At 47.5% G+C, this 14,376-nt stretch overlaps 1 long non-coding RNA gene across 2 annotated transcripts in view; it reads right to left on the reverse strand.

The window, feature by feature from the left end:
* Nucleotides 1-1,060: 1,060 nt before the first annotated feature.
* Nucleotides 1,061-14,376, reverse strand: part of LOC106902587 — a 57,979-nt gene continuing 44,663 nt past the window's right edge. The window contains exon 3 of one of the 2 annotated variants that reach the window (XR_001414546.1): nucleotides 1,061-1,506. This is a non-coding gene — a long non-coding RNA (uncharacterized LOC106902587). Of the gene's footprint in view, nucleotides 9,183-14,376 lie in introns of both variants that reach the window. The other variant, XR_001414544.1, reaches the window with a different exon arrangement.

Here is a 14,376-nt window from a genome sequence, read left to right on the forward strand (position 1 = left end):
GAGGTTTTCACTGCAACAACCAAATCATCAAAAGTTTCTCAAAAACCCCATTTGCTGTCAGGACAGAGTGGAGCCAAGTCAGCGCGATTCAAGTTTTTAGAGTCAATTTTGTAAAATGTCAAGAAGGAGTTACCTAGTGCCACCCAGTGTTGGCAGCTAGAAAAAGGAAGGTTAAATATGGTTGCAACTGGGTGTAGCCTAATAAAACAGGAAAAAAAATCCCTGCTCTTGCTTTCTGTATCAGGGGTAAGTAATTCCACAAAAGCTGTACAGCACCGAGGTCCAGGAGATAGGTGTCCTGCAGCCAAAATGCGGCTTTGACAGCTTGTTAAAAAAAAAAAAATCTTCCATCTTTTATATTCACTTTTCAAAACAGGTAATCAGTTTGAGATGTAAACAGCCTTTTTTTTTTTTTTTTTTTTTACAACTCACTCCTCTAGTCTGATATCACTCTAGAGAGAAAAGTTGTGCTGACTTTTCTGATTAGATGTTCAGGAATTTAGATGAGAAACAACTATGTAAGAGGTGTCTCTTCCCTAGGATGAGTACAGTTAAAACATTACCTTTTCCCCCCTTCATCTCAGATGCTGCATATGACCTGCCTTTTCCTTGAAGTCTTTTAAATTATACAGGATCTCACGTACACCAGACATGGCAATAAATACTCTCCTAGTTATGATCTTCCAATGACTAAGTAATAGCACTTATGCCTTGGTCCTTCAAAGGACTATATAAAGCCGTTTGAGGGTCATGGTCCCACTTAACAGATATGAAAAGTGGGGTGCTAAGCAGGGACTGTCCCCCCATTGCAGCACAGAGCTGGGTCCTGGCCAGGAGGGGATGGAGGGGACCTGGAGCGCAGAACCCAAGTGGGAAGGAGGAGAAGGGGAAACAAGGCATTGAGATGCCTTGAACCCATCAGACATTGTGGGGGTGAGGGGATCTCAGGGTTGTGGTTTCACCCATAGTGGCCATGGCAGAGAAATCCTCCTAGAAATCCTCCTTTACGCTGCCCCAAAGTGGTCTCATTGCCCAGAGAAAAGAAGACAACAGCCATTTGAGTGGTTCTACGCCAGTCCTTTATTCCAACCCCTAGTTGGCCAAGAAGAGACCAACACAGGAGTTTATCTCAGATTCATACAACAAAAAAACCAACAGCAAAGCGAAGGGTGGTCCCCTCTGAAGCAACCTCACCTCCATGAGGTGGTTACCCGTGTGTCTGGGTGGGAGGGGTCCCTACTGGCATTTGTACTTTTTTCTCCCACCCATGGAGCCATCTCCCAGTCACAGGGCCGATCCCTTGGCCCTGTGCCTGCTGACAAACAAGCTTCCTCTCTCACTTACCTTTCACCGAGGGCTGGGAAACAGGCCAGGCAGCGCGGCCGCAGGTCACGTGCTGAAAACTACTCTTCTGGGACCAACACACTTGGGGTGGTTTTTTTCCTTTTCTTGCCAGTCCCGCCAGGTTCCTGGAGGAGCTGGGAGCTGGGCTGGCTCTTCTGGCTCCTGTAGGAAGACCTCCACGGTCATTAATAACATCCTGATGTCCCACTGGGGCCCCACATGTCCTAGGTGCTCTCCACAGCTATGAGATTCCCCGTCCTCCTCCCACGGAGCTCACAGTTTAAAACCCAAGGCGGAAAATCACAAATTCCTGTGACGACTGCTCAGCCCATGCCTCAGGAATTCATCAAAAAAGAGAATTTTCCCAAAGAGGGGCCACAGGACACAGTGAGCACAGAAAGAGTTGGGTGGAGGAAGGAGACAAGACAAATACAGCATTCACAGGGAAAAAACCAAAAATAAGTCCACGTGTATCCCCCTAGTTAGGAAGGCTTGCAAAATAGGTTTACAGTGGGAGAAAGTCCCTCCTGCAGAGGTTTTAGGGTCCCAGGGATCAGGATGAAACAGCAGGAAGGGGAAAGGCAGAAGCAGGAGACCTGGGAGTCCCTGAGCTACATGGAGTGACTCTGCTCGGTTCTCAGGTCCGAGGCATTTTTAAGCCTATAAATAAACCGGGGACGCTAATGATGCCATTAATCTCCGTTGGCTGCCGTCCCAGCTATTTTCAGTGGCGAGGTTACCTTGCCTCTCCCAGCAAAAGTAGGTCTGGAGGGGAGGGCCGGCCAAGCGGCAGGGACAGATGCTGTGTGCTCGGGGTGGGGAGCCACCACCTTCCCTCCCTGGGAGGACACTGCTGCCGTCCTGTCCTTGGCAGCCCACCAGAAGGAGGTGTCCCGTGTGGGGAACACACCAAAGCAGCCGCCAGGTAATAAATGATGGGAAAAAGCCGAGTGCTGCCGGCTGCAGAGGGAAGCGTGTGGCTGCTCCTGCCTGCAGCCCCCACGGCGGGAACACCTTCTATCTCCTGCAAGGAGATACCCCCGATGGAGACCTTCTGCTTCTCCAGACCCCCTGGGAGCCTGCTCCTCCACCTCTGCCTTCCCAAAGATGGGAAGTGGCAGGGCTTGGAGCCATGGGAGAGGGGGGAGCTCAGGAAGGGACAGGCCAGGGGGTCCCAACACACCAGCCCAGGGAAGGGAGTGGTGGGGTGCAGGTCCCTGGGGAGAACAAGGTACGCCTTGAGAGAGCTTCTTGCCCATCACTCGCAGTGCTTCCCTCACAGGCAGAGAGACAGAAGTCCCTATGATCCCTTTCCACCCAGGGAGAGCAGAAATGTCACAAACTCAGACAGTAAAAGGGGCTTTTCCCCCTTTCCACAAACACTGGGGAGGGGGGAAAACCCCAGGAGGTGGATGGATGTGGCTCTTCTATTGTTGCATGAAGCTGATCTGATTTAGGTCTATATATAGATGCTCCAACACATCCTTGCCTTGTCATGTACAGTAGGACACAAGAAAAGCTCTGTCTCTGCTCTTTGCTAAGGTCTCACTATAGGATCAGGTGTGGAAAGCAACCCCAGGACCACATCTGCCAGGGAAAAGAGCAGCCCTCAGCGCTCAAACTGCACCCAGAGCCGGTTTGTCTGTACAGGTATGGTCCCAAGGTTCATCTTTCAAGTTACCATGCTTTTATTTATTTTATTATTTCTGTTACAATATGCCACGAAAAAAGAATTCCTAACAGAAAATGAAGTTCACGCTTACTGGAAATAGGTACCTTTGAAAACCAAATCTACACTCTGCTTTCCTTTGACCTGCCTGCCCAGATACCCAAGATGGTCAGATACCACCACACACGGTTAGAGAAATGAATGTTCCTGTACCACCAGACAATAATGCTGCCCAACATTTTATCTTCTGCAACAAGCTCAAGAAGTTGAGACGTTCACTATGTAATATGACAAGAGTTGTTCACGCTCTGGTCCCAGATGTCATTTGGCTACTGTAGCTGTTAGGACTTATTCTCCTGAAGCATTCAGTGGCATAAGACTCAGTTTCCTTGTCTTCTCAGAAAGCACTCACTGTTTTTTGTTCTTTGTGTTGCTCAGTGTTGTTTCCCACATTTCTAATACCTACAGTGGTCTGGATACCACTTCCTTAAAAGCAGAAAAAGTTACGAGAGATCTGAATGTTCTTCTTACCTTAACCATGACATTTTGGGGCCAATGTCAGCAACTTTTCTGTGGAAGATCCAGCCTTCTTGCCCTGGCTTGCACATCACAAACAATGTGACCTGTTATCCCTTGGGAACCTCTATGAAATGCACTTAACTTACTCAGGTTTTGCTGTTTTGCCTCAATTACATCCACTGAACAATCTGAAAGCAGATTCTACCTTCCATGATGCAACTGCTGTCTACCTTCTTCTAGGGGTCATGCAGAATACGAGTGTTGGAAGGTCTCTGGAGGCATGGCATAAAGAGGCAAGGTTTGGTGCTGTGGCAAGCAGAGACATAACTGGATCCCACACTGTGCACTGGGTCTGTGCAGGGCAGCTGAGGACTCACATGCTGATGGCCACATCTGAGACACCAGCCATGGTGATACCCTATTATGCAATGGAGAGGAAGTTTCTTTCACACTTTAATGAGCCTCCACAGCGTTAGGCCATTTCTGCAACGCTTTCACAAAGGCTCCTTTCTGGTCCCCACTGCCTGTGACTGGCACTTTGGGGAGCCCGTCAGCCCCACCGCTCACCCAGGAGGCTGCCCTTTCGGGCGTGCTGATGCAGTGCAGCAGGGAGCAGGCACCACAACAACTCTTTGGCTCCATGGAGGTGTCTGTTAGATGTTAGTCGGCACCTCCAGCAGCTTTGGCAGACTTGGTGCACTTCTTATTACCTCCTAATCGCTAGTTGTGGACTTTGCTAGGTGGGTGCCAGGATGGGAATTTTCTGTATCAATCAGCTTGCTTTATCTTCACCAGTTGGGTTTGCTTGCTGTGCATTAGTTTGTCACATTTAGAGATACAGCCACCTAAATCCCGCTGGTATAAACTGGAGCAACATCAATCTCAGCAGGGAGCTGGGGGAAAAAAGCCCCTCAAAATCCCAGTTTTACTGCTGGCATTCTGTGTCTGGAGAAACAGCATGTCTGATAAGAAACCAGCTTGCAATTGCCATCTGTCACAAGATGCACAGACAGACTTAACATTCACCTTGACAAAGTAATCAACTTGTCAAGCAAAGGAAGTCATCGTGGCCAGAGTGGTGATGGAAGGTAACTAATACTCTCCATCTGCAGCATCAGGCAATTAAGGATTTAAAATATTACAAGAGAAGAGAACTGAAATGTTAGAGAGGAAAATATATATACAGAAGTGGAGACATTAGAAACATGTAAGGGCCAGAAAAATAGACAAGAAATGCCAGAAATGTTTCATATTGGCCCCAAATGAATAACAGCCTCAAATGAAGTGGTTAAGGCTTGTTGCATATGGTAAAAATACAGGCTAAGCCAAGCAAACAGTCTCAGGCTAGTAGCACAGAAGAAATTATCTCCCTGGAGCAAAAAAAGGCATCTGTTTATTTATCTCGGTTATGAAAATGTCCTTGTCAGATGTTAGCAGCGCTGAGCTCTCTCTGGGCAGGTCACTTACCTCCTCCTTGCTCCAGAGGAGACTCGTAAACCACCACCCCCCAGTACGAGATGTATCTGCCCATCCCGAGCAGCCATCCCCGCTCTTCCCAGGAGCACTGAGCTCCCCGAGAGGTCTCAGAAGGCACAGACCTCCCTCTGCCTGGAAAATCCCGCTGCAGAAGAATGTGGCTGCCAGTAGTAGCGACACTGGAAGAGATTCCCATGCTCCCCTGAAGCCTGCCCTGAACAGAATCACTCCGCAGGGCCAGGGTTACATACAAAGGGACTTTAATGGCAATACTACCTAAAATAATTCCTTCCTGCTGACCCCACTGCTCACTCACCCTACAGCATGGCTCCTGCTGACGCAGCCCTTACCGGCAGCAGGAGGGGAGTGCTGAGGACCAGGGCTCAGAACCGACTAGTCTTAAATAAAATCCAGCAAAAAACTTCTTGCTCCTTTGAAAAACCACCAAACAAAGAAAAAAACCTAATTTGAGGAGGTCCTGGCTTGGCACACCAATGAAGAGGTGACGCACTGCATCTCAGAGTGAGCAGCTGGAGCAGGGATGGGCTTTGCTGCCAAAGGTCAGACTCAAACTATGGCCAGCGTTTCCACATTTCCAGAAGGAGGGAGAGAAGGATGACAGTGTCTCTGATGGAAAACAGTAGGAGAGATGAGCCCTGCCCCAAGACTTAAGCAAAGCAAGGCACACATCCACTGCCTGGCAGCACTGGAGTCTCCAGGAAGGCCTGGGGACTCACACCTGATCTGCACAAGATGTTTTGGAGACCAGTGAAAGCAGTGAATTAGCAGATCAGTCACAGAAATGTGAAAGTCTCTCTTGTTGACAATTAACTTTATGTTTGCCTGGGAAGATGGGTGCTGGTGCCTTTCCTCACAGTGCAATGGGAGCCCCTTGTTGCCTCCTGTAGGACCAGGATGATGCTGTGCTGGCCAAGCAAGAAAATGAAGCTGCTCCCCTGGTCCTAAGTAAGTGCTGACGAGACTGCATGATTCAAGAACACTGGAAATCACTATGGGTAGATAAAGCTGGCATTTCAGTGTGCCCCTGCCAGCAGCGGAGCCTCCTAATGCTGCCGGTCTGAAAGGACTGCTTTAGCTAGCTTGGATCTCTCAGTGTCCTGGAGGAGATATTACAGCCTTGAGATTCAGTCTCTAATTAGGTCCCTGTAGTGGTAAGATTGTTTCCTTTATAATCGCTCAGTGGGAATCGGTACTTTATCCTCCCTACTCAAATTTTTATTTCTTTCACCCTCGTTTTGTCTCCAAAGCCGGGAGTCTCCCGGTCCCCTGGATGACAGCTGCTAAAGCCTTTTGACATTCACTTTAAGGACATTTCTTTTCAGCTGCTTTACATCGCCTTTTGACAAACTCTTCTAGCGATATTTACTGCAACTAATGAACTAACTCCCAGCTGGACCACTTGCTAGTCTTTTCAATCGGGTTTGATGGTTAAATCTCATAGAACTGGTAAGTCCAAGCTGTCCTGTCGCACACCGTGACCGGGAGATGGTTCCTGGTTGTGCAGAGCAGCAGCCACGGGGGTTACAGGCATTCGGGGGGAACTCCACCTCTCCAGCAGGCAGCAAACCAGCGTATTATCCAGAGGAAATAGTTCAGTTCACAGGGAAAGTTGTTTGGGCAGCTGGAAAAGAAAGTCTCTTCCCAATCGAAGCGTATGTGAAAAATGATGCAACGCAACACGCACCACATTTCATAAGCATCTTGCACAAGTGACATTACACAAATGCACCTTTCTCCACATTTCTGCAGATCCCCTTTTCTGCTTCTAGCTTCTGAGCACATCCCTAGCAATGAACAGCAGTCCAGAGTTTGAACTTAGGGTCCTTATTTGAGCTCCTACACAAAATTAGTCTGATTTGTATAGATTCTGCCCTCTCAAGTCCCAAGATACTTACAGGGTCTGCAGGTGTTCAACCGTTACGACAGTCAGGTCGTTCTCATTTTGGCAACTAACAGTGGGTTTAGGCACCTGATTTTTAGCGATTTTACTTCCAATTCTAAAATTTTAGCCTGAAGGTAAGCAGGAAACTGGAATTTGTAGCCCACAGCCTGGGAACACACTAGTCGTGGAGTTGCCTAAGTTCAGGCTGAAATGCCAACACACACGGAGGCTCTTTATTTGTCAGACAACTTATAACAAAACAGGAAGTTATTAATATCAGAGCCTGAACTGACTTGAGAGTCAAACAATATCAAACAGAAGGTGTCTCCCCCTTTTCCTGTTTATCTCTTGCTATTTCAGAAGCCAGGGGAGACAAAGAGGCAAAGAGTTTCTCAATCTGGTGCTACAAGGCAGTGAAATCAAACCGGCAGCCTGTACATCATCACAGCAAAGATACAGCATCTCTCTGCTCAAGCCTTAAAAGCTTTTGCTGGAGTTTTAAACAAACAGGCTACCTATTTTGAAATTATGGGGTGGAACATGACAAAATAGTGCTGTGCAATGGCATGCAGGAGTTTAGACAGAGTGAACAATAAATGAAACTACAGGGGAGGGTAATAGGCTGGTTCGGTATAATTATCTTAGGAAAACACTGGAACTAAAGAACTTTCTCCGGAGAAAGTGTCATTTGATTTTTAATTAACACAGGTCATTAGGACTACAGTTCCATGTTGTGTCACCGTGACGGTTTATTATCAAAGCAGGATCAAATTACTGGCAGGGTCCTGGGAGGAAGCTCTAGGGTGAAGGAAAAACACCGTACATGCTGGCTATCCACTGCAGGGTATAGAAATGAGCAAAATGTGCTGGACTCCTGGCCCAGCCTCATCACATCAGCACAGCACACGCCAGAGAGCGCTTAGCCCAATGTCTGCACTGCTGCCCAACACAGTATTTTCTTTCAAACAAGGACAATTTGAAAAATTGCCTTTTCTAAAAGGGAACTGGACACGGTCCCTCCTTGAAAGGTGATGCTGAGCAAGGAACCCTGCGCTGAGAGCAGCCAGTGAGGGCCAAAAAGGAGAGGCAATCTGTCAGGATGCAGGTTCGATGGCTGCTGAAGCTCTTCTGTGTGTCACCAGCTGCTGTGGAGGTGACAGAGCTGGGGAGCTGTCTCCTTGGCCCCAAAATTCTCAGAGCATTTCGCAAAAGACCCATGTTGGGCCCAGGAAAACTGGCACTGGACAGAAAATTAAAGGCAAAACCCAAGACTATTTATTTGTTTCGACTTAAAATTGGGCAGGCAACTGCCCCCAGTATTTCCTAGTGTAACCTGGCTTTTCTTTATAAAACAAAACACAAAACTCTTTTAACACTGGCAGTAGATATACCAGCTCCCTGGAATGGAAAGTTTTCCATTCTCTTGGGGAAGCAGGAGATGTGAGGACTCATTCGCTGGGCTCTTTCAGCCTTTCAGAGTTATTCAAAGGTTTGGGCCTGTTTCTTTTTCCCCATCCTAATCTAGCTGAGCTGCTCCCCAGCCATGTGGAGTAAATTCCTAGAAGTGCATCATTGCGCCCTATGCCTCTCAATTTACACCAGAAAAACAGTTTGTACCTGCAGAAGACTTAAAAAAAAAAAAAGAAAAAAAAAAGAGGTGCATTTTCTTTTCTGTCTTTTATGAGACTTCAGCTGCAAAAGCAAGGCAAGAGTCACACAGTTTTCTTTGCACTGGGGCTGTAGATGTCAGAAGACAAGGGAAAACAAAACACCATGGATTCCATCACTACCTCAAGAAAATCTGCTGTAAATGACTTGCAGGTTCCATCACCTCTGACAAGACCTGTTACCTACAGAACTGACATAAGCAGCGTAACTCTCACAGGAAGGCACAGCAGACAGCCGTCCCCCAAAATAGCATCTTTTCTCCCATTCAGGCCACTTTGGGGTTGTTAAGTAAAGAGCAGCAGCAAGCAGCTGGAAGACTTTTATGATCATGGCTACAGTCCTTAGTAGACTTCTTCATCATCCCAAACTTCATCCCTACAAGGGAAGAAAATCCTGTTCTCAACAAGAGGGCCCAGGAGCACAGGATGACAAGCAGCTGGCCCCACTGGCTGGCAGATGCAGGTCCATGTTACAGCTCAGTCAGTCAGTCTCACAGCTTCTTGCTGCAGATGTGGATGGGTTCCTCTCTGGCTCTGGTCCTGTGCTTCTGCTCCTGCCTTTGTGCTTTGCTGACTCCTACCCAGAGGACACCATTTCAAGGATCTAAACCAAAGAAAAACTAACTCTGTAAACCAAATATGTCTCCTGAGTCCCATGCTAATATCTTAGCTGCTTGACCTCCTTTCTTGCAAGAAGGCTGTTATGGTTTGAGGAACCCACAACAATTTATTGCCGTTCAGACAATTATTCCATCACCCGATGACTTCTCCCCACCCAGGAAGGGAAATCAGGGAAAACCAAGGAAATCCGAGGGTTGAAATAAAAACAGATTTAATAGAATAAGAATAGATCACAGAATCACATGGGGTTGGAAGGGACCTCTAGTCCACCCCCCCTGCCAAAGCAGGTCCACCTAGAGCAGGCTGCACAGGAACTTGTCCAGGTGGGTTTTGAATGTCTCCAGAGAAGAGTCTCCACCACCTCCCTGGGCAGCCTGTTGCAGTGCTCTGCCACCCTCAAAGTAAAGAAGTTCCTCCTCATGTTTAGGTGGAACTTCTTATACTCAAGTTTGTGCCCATTTCCTACTGTTCTGATAATTAACATTAATAACACTAAGGAACCAATATTGATCCGCATACCAATATAAAAAATACAAGGATTATACCCAGCCCATTCTATCAGGAGGGAGCTGTGCACTCTCAGAAATGGACAGCACATGTGGGACACTGCAAGTGTCATGTCTTTGGGAGGAAGAGAAGTGGTCAGGGGTCCAGCACGGGGGCACAAAGTTCTCAGGATCGCAGCCACCAAGAGAGAGACAGAACTCCTCAGCAAACTTTCTAATTCATATTGAATGTGAGGTTCATGGTATGAAATAACCCTGTTGGCCAGCTTGGGTCAAGTGCTCGGGTCTCACTCCTCCTCATCCCTGCACCTGGCAAGGCTCGGAAACACTAAGACCTTGAAACCCAGATACCAGAGCTGGCTGTAAAATAAGTATTTTCACAAATTCAGGCAAATATTAGAATCTTCTAAAAAAGCATTTTTTGCAAGCACTAGAAGAGACTCACCTCAGCCTCAGCCGGGCACCGAGCAGGACGCAGGAGCTGGGAAGCAATGCCCACTCTTGCAATGCACCCTGCGAGCAGCCCCAGCCGGCCACTCCTCCCTGCAAAGGGTCTCTAAATCCTGGGATTTACCAACCTGCAGGGTCCTAGTAGGTATCCTGGAGATAGCTGGCCCCCACCTGAGCTCATGGATGAGGAGGAGGAGGAGGAAGGGAGGAAGAACAGTTCCAGATGAAGTGGAATTAGGCAAGACAAAAAAGTGGTTGCTAGGAAAAGAAAACGAATGATATAAAAATAGATATGAACAAAAGCACAAAATGCAAGAGAGGTGAAATGAAGCAGAGTGAAGGGAAAGTGTTCTGCGGAGTGAATGAGAGAGATTCACAGCAGAACATCAGTTCCCTGTGTAGCTCAGGTCAAACATTGCTTTCGTTTGGAAGTCAGCTACCCTGAGTGCTCTGAGGGACTCCCTTTGCAGTCCAAGGCGTACAGTAAAGGTACGGCAGAGGGAATCTCTTCAGGACCTGATATGGTTCTCTCTCTTACCATATCTGAGCGCCTCAGGCAATCTCATGCACCACGGGGGTCTGGAAGTGCTGCTCTTCCTTGGAGAATGAGGGGCGAAAGGCAGAGGGGATGGGAGCAGCTCACCCCAGGGAGGCAGTGGCAAGGCAGAAACCTGGCTGTAGATCAGCTAAGTCCCAAGCCAGCACCTGAGCTTCCAGACACACCCTCTTCTCCCCCCAAAACGTGAGAAAAGAAGAAACAAAACCGAAGCCATACCACAGTGGTTTAAGTCGTTTGAGAGTCCTGGCTGCAACCTCCCACACAGCAATCACCGCACAACCCTGGCTGGTTTCACCGCTAGCATCTCACCTTTCCCTTCTCAGGTTCTCTGTTGCATCTTGACACAAACTGGGAGCTGCCTGAGGCAGAGGCTGTTTAACCTTCCCCATTACTTTGCATGTGGCACACAGTATCATGGGGTATCCTGCAGTTTTTTGACTCTGATTTGAGCTTTTGACTCTGAGAGTCAAATTATTTAACGCCACTTGTGTCTGTCTTGCGAAGCCTTTTGATCCCTGTGAGCAGCTAAAAGAAGCAATACGTGTGAGCAAGAGCCATCCGTGCACACCACTCAGGTTTTACCCTATCTGCTCATTCAGAGATTTTTGATATTAGGGAGATTTTTTGGTCTGCAGGCAATAGCTCTTGAGGGTGACAAGAATTTGGCTAGTGAATAAAAACAAGCCTAAAAGACCTGCATGCAGCAGAGATTGCTTTATAAGAATGAAACCCTGCAGAGGAATTGTTTATAAGAACTCTGATGCCCAAACTGCTGCTGTGGAGGATTTATGCTATAGGGATGTGAGTGTGTGTTCCTGCTGCACTACTGACTATTCCTATGTATCTCCTCTCTCCTTGCCCTTCAAGGCTTTGCTCTGAATATAGCGATGTAGGCTGCTCCTGAGGGGTCTTGGGAGAGAATCTAGAGGGTAAAGATTGCTTCAAAGCAGATCTTCAAACATCTGTTTGTACTTACGGAACAAGTATTTAGCACACCACAGCACAGAGCTGCCTGTAGCTTCAAGGCAAACGCAAATGCTACGAGGTATTAAACACTCATAAACATAAACAAGATACCCTGGAGTAGCTGATGGGTTAGGTGGTAACGGGTGGGGAAAGGTTCATTGTATATTTAGGGCCCAGTCTTTTTCCCACTGATATTTTCTGTGCTAGTAACGGGCCAGGGAGAGGAAAACTCTTGTGCACTGTAGCCTGGCGATGCTGCTCAGATCAGCGTCAGTCCTGACTCGCTCCTGCAGTGGTTCCTGCTTGCTGAGGCACCAGGGTGCAAGGGCAGACTCTGGATGGCCCCCCTCCGAGTCAGGAGAGGAAGGAGACAACCCCTAACGGCAGCCCCATTTCTGACAGCAGTGGCACCCACTGCTGCAGTTGTTCCTACAGCAGAAAGGAGATTACAGCTGAAGGGTAAGGGGGAACTTCCCTGGCAGCAGAGGCCTTCCTAGTTGGCCATACAGGAGCACCTCAGTAGCCTCTGGCCTCAGATTACCACCTGGTTGGAAAACAGATGAGCAGATGAAGACATTATCACCTGCTGTTGCTCGATTCCTCTTTATTACCAAAGACTAGAGTGGAGCTGAGACACCAGGATGCTTCTATCATTGCCCAAGAGAGAGGTATCATGGAGAAGACAAGGCTTCAGAGAGGCCTGATATCAGCGTTCCAGTACCTAAGGGGGGCCTACAGGAGAGATGGGGAGGGACTCTTGAGCAGGGAGTGTAGTGATAAGACGAGGGCTAACAATTTTAAACTGAAAGAGGGGAGATTTAGATTAGATATTAGGAAGAAATTTTTCATTGTGAGGGTGGTGAGGCCTGGAACAGGTTGCCCAGAGAAGTTGTGGATGCCCCAGCCCTGGAGGTGTTCCCAGGCCAGGCTGGATGCAGCTTTGAGCAACCTGGTCTGGTGGGAGGTGTCCCTGCCCATGGCAGGGGGGTTGGAACTAGATGATCTTTAAGGTCCCTTCCAACCCAAACCATTCTATGATTCTATGATTAAACTTATAGAAGTTGGTGGTGTTTTATTCCCCCACACTCCTTCTAGGTGAATGAAGAGATCATTTGGCTGGTTGAATTCTCTGAATCATGTCCTACGAGGATCAGACAACTGCTGTTCTGGTGCAAAGAGAGAACAGAAACATGGGGCAGAAGCCGTAAGGACATAAGGCATGGCACCAGTGCTGGTCTTGATGGTCATAAACCATTATAGACAACATCTCAGTATCTCTAGTTCACAGTCTTTTGTCTACTCTAATCCCACCTCCCTGGAGATTTCAACTAGAATTCCATTTGGAGGAGCTCTGCCCTGGGCATATTCTGCCAACTCTGCTGCAGGGACAGTAATCTTTGCCAGCAGAGCAGTAATAAACATCTGGGTGGGTCACTGCTCCAGTCACCTCACTGTAATTTGCTATAGCTCATTTGTCATAGTCCTAAATCACAACACAAACACTAAAAATCAGCCCGAAATCAGAGAATCATAGAATCATAGAATCATAGAATGGTTAGAGGTGGAAGGGACCTTAAAGATCATCGAGTTCCAACCCCCCTGCCATGGGCAGGGACACCTCCCACCAGACCAGGTTGCTCAAAGCTCCATCCAGCCTGGCCTTGAACACTTCCAGGGATGGGGTATCCACAGCTTCTCTGGGCGACCTGTTCCAGTGTCTCACCACCCTCACAGTAAAATGGATATGCAGTAAAATGGAAATGGATATGCCAAGGCCACAAAACCTGCAAATTCTCTGAAAACATGCAGTCTAGCCCAATAAATAGTGCCTTCCCCAGGAAAGCTCTTTTTAGTTCTCCAAGCAAAACAGTGTCAACAAGAAAAGCATTTTTACACTGGTATTTTTGGTGGTATGGAAACATCCCTGTATATTGCAAGGTCTTTACTACATGGGCAGAAGTTTCTAATGTAGATCTGCATTCAGTTCTGCATTTCTGGAGGTGAAGAGGGCTTTTCAGTCACGTTGAGCTAATGCAACTGAGCCAACAGGAATTAAAGCTATGCCCTTTTCTGCCTGTTGAGACATGGTGAAAGAAAGCAGCCACCTTAAATCAAAGGGTCCAGATTCAGGGAGGTGCTCCAGCTAGAAATCAGAAGGCAGTTTACAGATACTTTGATAACTTGAGCTTTTATCATTCCACAGGCCCCCGAGATCAGTTGGTGAGGGCTGAGTGAGTTTCCTCATATGGTATTTGAAGGCAAAGTCAATCTACATTTTCCTCCCAACAGGCAAGCCCAGGCAGCCACAGCATGTTATAAAAAGAGGAGATTAAACACAAGTTTTGCAGTGCTACTGTCTGAAAAGATACAATCAGCTCTATCGTTGGGAGCTTAGGAGTTAGGATTTTAAATCTGATGTAGGCAGCTTTGAAGCACCAGTTTTGTCAAGAATATCCCATGCTTTGTCCTATCTTGAAAACGGAATTGTTTAGCTATTAAAAGAGATTAATGTAATCTCTGTGTCTATGAAATTGGATTTTGAAACTGCTTGCTCACTGTACTGTCTCCAGTGTAGTGCATGAAACCTCTGCTCCTATTCACGTTTCTACAAATTATGGGTCACACCTTGTTTAAGCCCAGCATGTGCTGGCATTGCCAATGGGACAACATGCTTCCTGGGCTGCGAGAGGAGGCAT

Source organism: Calidris pugnax, unplaced genomic scaffold, assembly GCF_001431845.1.
Source record: "Calidris pugnax isolate Ruff unplaced genomic scaffold, ASM143184v1 scaffold20, whole genome shotgun sequence".
Lineage (NCBI taxonomy): Eukaryota > Metazoa > Chordata > Aves > Charadriiformes > Scolopacidae > Calidris > Calidris pugnax.